The sequence below is a fragment of the Silene latifolia genome, chromosome X (assembly GCF_048544455.1).
Source record: "Silene latifolia isolate original U9 population chromosome X, ASM4854445v1, whole genome shotgun sequence".
Taxonomy (NCBI): domain Eukaryota; kingdom Viridiplantae; phylum Streptophyta; class Magnoliopsida; order Caryophyllales; family Caryophyllaceae; genus Silene; species Silene latifolia.
In genome coordinates, this window is record NC_133537.1 from 132,577,260 (window position 1) to 132,586,941 (window position 9,682).

The window sequence follows — 9,682 nt, forward strand, 5'->3', positions numbered from 1 at the left end:
TTCCTTAGCCTTCTCTTCATTCTTCTTCTTTGAAATTTCATTTGTGGTAGGATCTACCTCCTTAGAGTCCTCCACAACTCTTTGCTTGTCACTAGCATCCACAATATCTTCATCAATTGGCCTCTTCGGCCCCTCATATTTTGTACCACTCCTCAAATGGATGGCACTAACTGTCTCATGTCTTGGGGGATTACCTTGAGGTTGTAATTGCCCCTTTTGTCTTTGAGAGCTAGAAGATGCTAATTGAGTCATTTGAGTTTCTAACATTTTGGTGTGGGCAAGAATGTTGTTGATGGTGTTCTCTTTAGCTTGGCTATCTTTTTACATTTGCATGAAAAATTCTTGTAGGTTCTTTTGCATTTGGAGGACCTCTTTTTGAACATCAAAGCTTTGGTCACTTGATTAGTTGTAGGTGTTGGGAAATGTATCCTCAACAATAGTGCGATCACATGATTTAAATATCATTATTAAATCTCATACTAAGAATACGTGAGGAATGATTCTTTATATAGTCAACTGACTGTCATTAATCGGTAATGATTGGCTAACTAGACTTTGACATTAATGTCGTGTGACGGTGGTGGATAGTTGATCCCTTTAGGTCACACTTATAGGATGAGGCCCAAATAGATATTTAATTAATTGTATGCGATACAGATTAATTAATTCCTTAATTATGGGAGTGAAATTTTACGTCTTATTGTAATGTGATTAAATAAGATTTAATTTAGTCATTAAGTGTTAAATTACTAAATTAGTTGAGGCATTTTATAAGTTTTGAGGTAGAGGTAATTAGTTATTTAAAGTTACAAGAAGTTGTAATTTTAACCAACTAGTTATTTTGGGACCTATTATATGTTGATATAATGGTAGTATACTACTCAAAAAGTAGAGTGTATATTATATTATTAATTATAATATTTAAGTGTTAAATGATTACATTAATAATTAATTATGAAAGATAGTTAAACATATGACTTATAAGCATTTGTGGGACAAATGACAAAAGGCAAAAATGAACCAAAATGGGTCCAATATTTCAGCCACATGAAGAGTACAAAAGATGCTCTTTTGTCTTTTGTTTGTGTTTGTTATAGTGTGATTGTGACATATCACACAAGCTTTTTCATACTACTTCTTACACCTATGCTCCCTACACTCTACCTACACTTTACAAGAGAGTAAAAACAAAAGCAATAAGATTCCCTACATGGGAGTGGCCACCGGTTTTTTGGCTCCTTAAGATGAGCATTTTTGCTCATTTTTCCTAGTTGGTTTTTTGCTTGTTTTTCTCTCTATATTTCCCTCACATGCAAATTGCAACAAACTCTCACAAATACTAATACACTCAACATATTACTAGAGGTAGTAATACTAGAAATATTAGTATTATTAAGGTTACATTTCTACTATATATCTAGTTAATATTAGTAGGAATTTTTGGGATTAATCTTGGGTGCAACTTATTGGAGTGTCTTCTATACTTGGAGTCTTAGGAGGATCATCCATCATATTTAGCTCCAGAACAAGTGAAGGAAGGTGACCTTACTTGTGCCCATATTCCCATAGAAGTTTTGGCTCCAAAAAATTGTCATACTCTGGGAGATTGGTGTTAGTGTCCTCTGTGCTCACTGCTCTTTACAACTACTGGGTGAATATCTTTGTTATACCTAAGGGTGTGCTCAACAAAGTCAATTCCATATGTAGGAATTATCTATGGGATGAAGGGCCTGACTTTATCAGATGTCCAAGAGTGAGTTGGGAGAAAATCTGCTCCCCCAAGTCTGAGGGGGGACTGGGACTTAGAGACAATCATGTTTGGAACATTGCAGCTATGGGCAAATTAGTTTGGTGGATATATTACAATCCAGACAGACTTTGGGTGAAGTGGGTTAATCAAATCTACTTAAAGGGCCAATGCTGGGATGATTATCAGCCTGGGAATGACATCAGTTGGGGTTGGAAGTCAGTTTGTAGGATCAAAGATAAACTGGCTGCTGGTTATTCCAATGGGCAATGGGTGGTAGATACTAAAGGCTATACAATTCAAAGTGGTTATGAGCTTCTCAGACATAAATTCCAGACTGTAACATGGCGCAAACAGATATGGAATACTTGGTGCATCCCTAAACAACAATTTATAGCTTGGCTTGTGGCTAGAGAGGCTCTTCTTCTCAAGGAGAGGCTGCTGTCACTAGGTATAGCTGTTGATGCTGACTGCCTATTATGTGGCAAGGGGATAGAAAATCATATTCATTTGTTTCAGACGTGTGAATATGCAAGCAAGATCTTTAATGAGCTTGGTCAACTGTTGGATGTTGCTCTTCCTGCAACTGATTTGGTACACCTTATAGCTTCTGGACAACATTCAAAGTTGAAGAAAGGGGTCCTGGTGTGTGCTGTCCTTGCAGCACAATACCACATCTGGCTCCAGCGTAATCAGGCTAGAGTTGCTGGTTGTATCCTTAGGCCTACTCTAGTTGTCTCACAGATAATGAAGTTACGTAAAATGCGAGTTGGTTCACGTCTTCAGCCTAATTTAGTAAGTCGAGATGTTATGTGGCTAAGTAGTGTTAAATTGCATATGTAGGTTCCTTCTTAGGAACTGAAATTGTTGTGTAATCAAAAAACGGTGTTGTAACTTTTGTTACGGTTATTAATGGAATTCTTACATTTCACAAAAAAAAAAAAAAACATTGTTTTTCTTATAAATCTTTCATTTTGTTATGCATGCACTAGATCTAAAGAACATATAATTAACAAGTTAATTTGTTCACTATTAGAGAAGTCTAATAATAGGTATATGAACCTAACAGTAGGAAGGTTGATTTTGGTAACCTTGGCTTTGGTTGAAAAAGGGTCTTTGAGCTTCGTTTCTCATTGGAGGTGGGGTGTATGTTTGTTGGGGGTTTTGGACATTTTGGCTCTTGTATGATAGATTTGGATGGAATTTGGTGTTCTCATTATAGTAGTTGGAATGGAAAGCATTGACTTGTTCACTTGTTCCCCTACATTCGCTTTGATCATGTCCCAAGATTCCACAACTTTCACATACTCCACTTCGGATTGAGGATGATGCCACCATAGCATTAACATGTTGTTTGGGTGATTTGGAAGCTTCATCAAGCTTATCCATGGCCTTCTCAAACTTCAAATTGATGGTGTCGATATGAGCATTTAGTTGAGTACCCATTTGAGTGATGGAATCTACCGCATGCTTTCCTCCTCTTGTGGCCTTTCGAGGCCAACTATATTGGGAATTATGAACCGCCATCTCTTCTAATTTGGCCCATGTTTTATTGTCATCAACTTCGGTAAACATCCCATTAGATCCCATATTAAGAATATTGCGGGAATCTTCATATAAACCGTTCCAAAATTGTTGCACAAGGAACCACTCACTAAGCCCATGGTGTGGGCAAGACCGACAAGTGTCCTTAAATCTCTCCCATGCTTCATATAATGACTCCTCATCCCTTTGTTTGAACCCGGTGATTTGGGCTCTTAACATATTAGTCTTCTCCGGAGGATAGAATTTCTTGTAGAAGGCAAGTGCTAACTTCTTCTATGAATCAATACCAAAGGTAGCCTTGTCTAGGTTCTTCAACCATTGCTTTGCGGTACCGATCAAAGAAAAAGGAAACAATACCCATCGGATTTTGTCTTGAGTAACTCCGGTTTGAGAAATTGCATCACAATAGTCACAAAAAGTCTCCATATGTAAATGAGGGTCTTCACTAGGCATCCCTCCAAATTGACTCCTCTCAACTAATTGTATGAATACGGATTTGGCAATGAAATTACCGGTTAAATATGGTGGTGTAGGAGTACCGTTTGGTAGGTTCTCTTCGGTTGGTACGGAATGTGATGAAAATTTAGCCATTTTAGGTTGATTTTGTGGTGGGTTTTAAATTGGGTTATCTCTTGCAAAAGGGTTGACAAACTCAATGTTATTTGGTTGAATGTCCACAATCACCAATACCTACAACTCTTGAAGTACCTCTAGCAAATCTTCTATTGTTGGTTAAGGTCCTTTCAATCTCGAAATCAATAGATAATAAATTACCTTGTGATGTTCTAGTCATGCAAAATGTCAAACAACTCAAAAATAATTAGAACAACCTTGCGGAGATTGAATTCCTTAAGGTAAAGAAAGACACAAGTAAAAACAATAAACGAAAAGCAAATCAATTGAACACCGTCCCCGGCAACGGCGCCATTTTTGGTGTGGCTATAACTCGTCGTCAAAAGCTAACAACCAAAACAATATTTATAACTTCACAAACTACTCTTAGTAAAGAGGTAAGTAAAGGTCGGATCCCAAGGGACGAGTATTGATGTAGGATTTTCAATTGTAAGTAGCTATGTCTTAGGGTGTCACAAATTATGGGTTGAGATGAGATGTGGTCTAAACTAATCAACAAGAGGAATGTAAATTAAGTAAAGCAATTGAAGGGGTATGTAAACAAATGATTAAAGGCACTAGGGTGTCATGGGTTCATAAGGGATTCATGGAAATAGATTATACAAACATGTTCTCAAATAGATGCAAGCACTTATTGTTGTGATGGGATCGAGTTAGTGTATATCTTACAATCCCTAGGAGAATTTAGGTCCCGGAGCCGAGTCATCTAGATTGTACAACACCTAAAAGTTGACTTAGTCTCCTCCTATTCAACTCTTATGCATGGTCTAATGAGGCTCGAGTTGGTTTATGTCTTACTAGCCTCATTGAACAGATAGGAGATGGGTACAAAATGCAAGGATTCATAGGCTCGCATTTCATCAAACATAACATGTGCATAGGTTGAAATCACAACAAGCAAGCAAATTAATTATGAAAACATATTAGATTAAGCATAGATTAATTCCCATGTTTGTTTCCCCTAATTCCCCATTAACCCTAGCTAAAGAACTACTCACTCATGATCAAGTTTAGTATGCTAATAAGGTTGTCAATCATACTAACAAAGCAAAACATGATGAATAAATGATGTGATTAACAATAATTAAACAAGGGTAAAAAGGAATTATACCTATGGAGATGATCCAAATAATAAAGCAAAGAATAATAGAAGTACTTGATGATTGATGGAAGGTTGTCAATCCTCCAATAAACCCAAATGATCTTCTAATTACCCAAATAAAACTAAGAACAATTGAGAAATTAAGGAAAGATTAAGATGTGATTAATATTGGGAAATGTATTACAACTAAATTAAGAGAGGATTAAGAGTTGATTAAAATGAGATTAAAGCTTGATTAAAACTTGATTAAGAATTGATTAAGAATGGATCATAATCTAGGTAGTACAAAAGGGGTATTTATACTAAAATTAAGTACAAGGATTAGGGTAACTAAGGGCTTAAATGACTATTAAGACCCTAAGAGAAGCTTAAGGAAATGCAACTCCCGAGGGACATGCGCGGATCATGCTTGCGACTCCCACCAGGATCCGCTCGTTTTCACTTGAAGCACGGTCTGTCCTGTAAGGAGATCCGCTCGGACGGGCAGTCGGGACCCTCGGATCGAGCTCTGGTACGCTCAAATTATGCTCAGGGACGCTCGTATTGTTACTCTGATCCGCTTGTCCTGAGCTTAGGCCGCTCGGATTGTTGGACAGGATTGTTCTCTTGTTGGCTCCTTATCAATCCGTGGGGATTGTGTTGGGGATGCAAGGATCTTTTCATCATTGCCCATTTCACTTTATTTATTTTCTTAGGCCTCTAGTATCGGTCTCCTCTTCGATGCTTGGTCATTAGATGCAATCCATTTAGCTCCATTTCGCTCCATAAATGCAAGGTTAGTGATCCTCTCCTACCAAGGACTCAAAACCTCAAAGAATATGCAAAATGGGAAATTAAAGATAAGAAATGACCTTAATATATGCTGGAAAGTATAGGAACGAGGTTAATTCGAGGACTAAATGTACTCAAATATAAGTCACATCAGAGAGGCTTATAGGGTTTCTAGGAAGCCAAAGGTCTAAAGAAAGGAAGAAATAAAATGACCTATCTGCCCAAAATCTGATTTTATATCTCGGTTCCCGTGTCTGAAAGGTCCGACTCGGTCGAGTTCTCTCGACTCTGTCGAGTCCCTCGACTACTCGGTCGAGTGGGCTTCACTCGGCCGAGTCCTCCCCTCTAGTTCCTCTCGGATTGATTTTCACGCACAAGGTTCCATACCCACAGACTAAGACACACTTCTCTTATTGATTTCCCACTATTCGAGTCAGAGTCTAGTTCCAAAAAGGTTGGTATTACAGACCTTCAATCTAACTAAGACCATGAAAGCCTCTAATCTTGATGAGCCGTGTTTTGTAACTGCAATGTCGATGACCTTGAGAGTGACTCTAAGCTTTAGCCTCCAAATTTTAATTCCTTGAATAATGAGCTACCCATTGAGAAAAATGAGAGGGAAGCCTACACATGGAGCATGGAGGTCGATGAAATAGAAGTAGCTTTGTTTGGAGGATTTAGGAATAAAGAAGAAATAGGAAATAGTGTTGCCTTTGAAAGTTTCAATTGCAAAGAGTTAAGAGGTAAGATTGGCCATAATGATGGTTCTCTTACAAAGGAGGTGAATGATCTTTAGGATGAGGAATTTGATAATATGAAGAATCCTTACATAGGAAATGCAATTTCCTATTAATAACATCAAAGCCTTCTATTCTCCTCGTTCCTTCATTTCATACACCCAAATTGCACTCCTCTCACTATAGGGACCCCCCCCCCTAATGGATTGTTACCCCCTTTACCTCTCTTCTATCTTGCATATTAGACCACTTGTAACCCAACCACCCATTTATTTTTGCATTAAAAATAATGGTTTAGATAGTTTGAAATTTTAATTATTGGATTAATTGACCAAAATTACAGAAAATAAAACTCAGGACACGGATTAACTCACCCGGATGCAATGAAATATTAGATTTAGTTAAAAATAGTAAATGATCTCCTAAAATCATGAAAATTGGTGATAAATTATTTTAATATGAAAACTAAATCTGAGTAAAATTTGGTGATTTTTAAGTGAGTAAGTATTTTTAATTCACTCTGCAAACTGTCCGTTCTGACAGATTTTCTGATAATGCTGCAACTGACTATGGAAATGGATAGAATCTTACTCAAAGCAGTAAGCCAATGCGTTGAGGGTGTGAATTAGGCTCCATCACATAGAAAAGAACCTATATTCACTCTCCCAGCACTAAGCAAGGGAGTAATGTCAAGCACACAGCCAAGAGATGATTTTCAGAAAGATTACTTTCTGAAAATGCAAGTTTTTAATCAAAAAGTCCGCATGTGTCATTGATGGTCCTTGACTTATATATGCCAGGCAAAGTTACAATGTTCTCATAATACTAAGGCTTAGAATGATCCTTAGCAAGCTTACAAAATAACATACATAATTCTTACAAACTGAAAATAGAGTCAAAATACAATAAAGCAAAAGGCATAAAGCAGTTTTCAGGCTTCTTGTTTGGTTGTGCAGGAGCATTTAAAAGGCTTGACTTGTATTTAAATCTTGTATGTTGACCCTTAGATTATTAATTCCTCGCATATTACCTAGATTTTGAGTCCAAACAAAACCAAGGTACTTGCTGCAGTCTTGATCACAGGTTTACTGAAAACTTGTTGAATGTTATCCTTTGTTCTTGATTCTTCAGCCGATAAATTTGAAATGCTGAATTAACTGGAAAACATAACTAAGACCTTCAGATAACATGCCTGCTTATGTACATGTTGCTGCCTTGAACTAGATTTAGACTGAGGTTGGAATTGGGACTGAACCAGCCTGAAATCCCTTAACCAAAGATCTGGACCTAGTCCTGACTGAGCTTGGATGCAGGTTAGCTGAGCTTGGGCTATCATGGTTTCATGTCCTAGCCATGGACCTTGATCTGGTTGTGTTAGGGTCAGGGCTAAGGCTAGATTACTGAGCTCCTACTCCAACCCCCCCATATTGATTTGGATTTAACCTCAAATCCTTATCACTTTCCTCTTCATCAGACCCCTCATAGTAAGGTTTCAGGTATCCTATGTTGAAAGTACCATAAACGCTATATTCTCCAGGCGGGCTTAGCTTGTTTTTTTTTGTACAAATGTGTGCGACCTTGATGACTAATTAGCTATTACACGGGAAATACCAACCCCAAGAATATCCACACGCAAAATAGAAATAGCTCCACTGACGGATATTCGACAACACTAATGTCGACAGTTGAGGTAAGTCCTTTATTTGCTAGCCACTCAGCTGCTCTGTTAGCTTCTCTGTAAAAATGGTCGATTTTCACTTTCCAGGTAATGTTGTTTATGAAAGTCTTACATTTGTTAACCAAGGTTCGAAGATTGTTACTCATTAGCTGATCTTCGGCAACTAGTCGAATACATGGTAGATTATCCTCCATATGGACAAGAAGCTTGTCAACGTGTAATTATTTAGCTCTTTCCAATCCTGTTACCAAAGCTAGAAGTTCGGCCCTCATGGAAGAACAATATCTACCCGAAAAGAAATAAGCGTCTATGAAATTACCCGTCTCATCTCTAAAAATGCCCTCACTCCCTGCCGGTCCTGGATTGTCCTTTGAAGCGCCATCAGTATTCAAAAGCACCAACCCATGAGCTTGTAAGCATTTGGCCCAATCTTTTTAGTCACCTCAAATAGACCATCTGCCCTAGGCATCATTTTATTATTCCTCATGTAAGGAAACCTCTCCTTTCTCAGGTGTAGCCAAACCAGATCATCAGGCTGGAATTCTCTTGCCTTCTTAGGACTTTTCCTGGCCTTATACCCAGCATTGGCTTTCTCTATCGTTTTTTGACCTGAGCATGGATCTGTTGCATTTTTTCAACCCTCTTCTTGGCATCATAATCAACTGAATCCCTCTTAACTAGTGTTAGATCAGTTGGCATCAAAGGATTCTCACCATAAAGAACTTCAAAGGGACTTTATCCAGTGCTGCTTGATGGAGCTCTGTTGAATGCAAATTCTGCAGCAGCCGATTTCAGATCCCAATCCCTTAGAGACTTGGTCATAATGCACCTTAGAATCCTACCCAGAGTTTTGTTTGTTGCCTCAGTCTGTCCATCTGTTTGAGGGTAGTGAGAGGTACTGAACAGCATCTTGGTCTTGATTAGCTTCCATAAGGTCCTCAAGAAATGTCCCATGAACTTGACATCTCTATCTAAAATAATGGTCTTTGAAATCCCATGAAGCTTTAAAATTTTCTTAAAGATTAACTACACTCATAGCAACTTCCTTTTTTGTGCATGCAACAAAGCGTGCCATCTTACTGAATCTGTCAATGACACCATACTTGAGTCCTTTCCCCTCTGCGTCCATGGAAGAGCCATAATGAAGTCCATGCTAATATCTTCACAAGGCTTGTGTGGAACTGGTAGAGGGGTATAATAACAAGTCTAAAAATAGGACTTGGCATGGATTGTTGACATGGTGCACATCTTCTGATAACATCTTGCACATCACCCGGCATTTTTGGCCAATAGAACTGATCTTACTCCAAAATGCCCAGCAAGACCGTTTGAGTGAGCCTCTTTAATTAACAATCCTCTGTAGGCTCCCTTATGAACACATAACCTGTTTCCTAAGAACAGAAATCCACTCTGAATCAGATATTTATTCCCCTTCTTAATTTGACCTGATTGTTGTAAATTCCATTCCT

At 38.1% G+C, this 9,682-nt stretch overlaps 1 pseudogene; it reads left to right on the forward strand.

Moving 5' to 3' along the window:
- The first annotated feature begins 3,404 nt into the window (after window positions 1-3,404).
- On the forward strand, window positions 3,405-3,503 carry LOC141625249 (small nucleolar RNA R71; annotated as a pseudogene).
- Window positions 3,504-9,682: the final 6,179 nt, after the last annotated feature.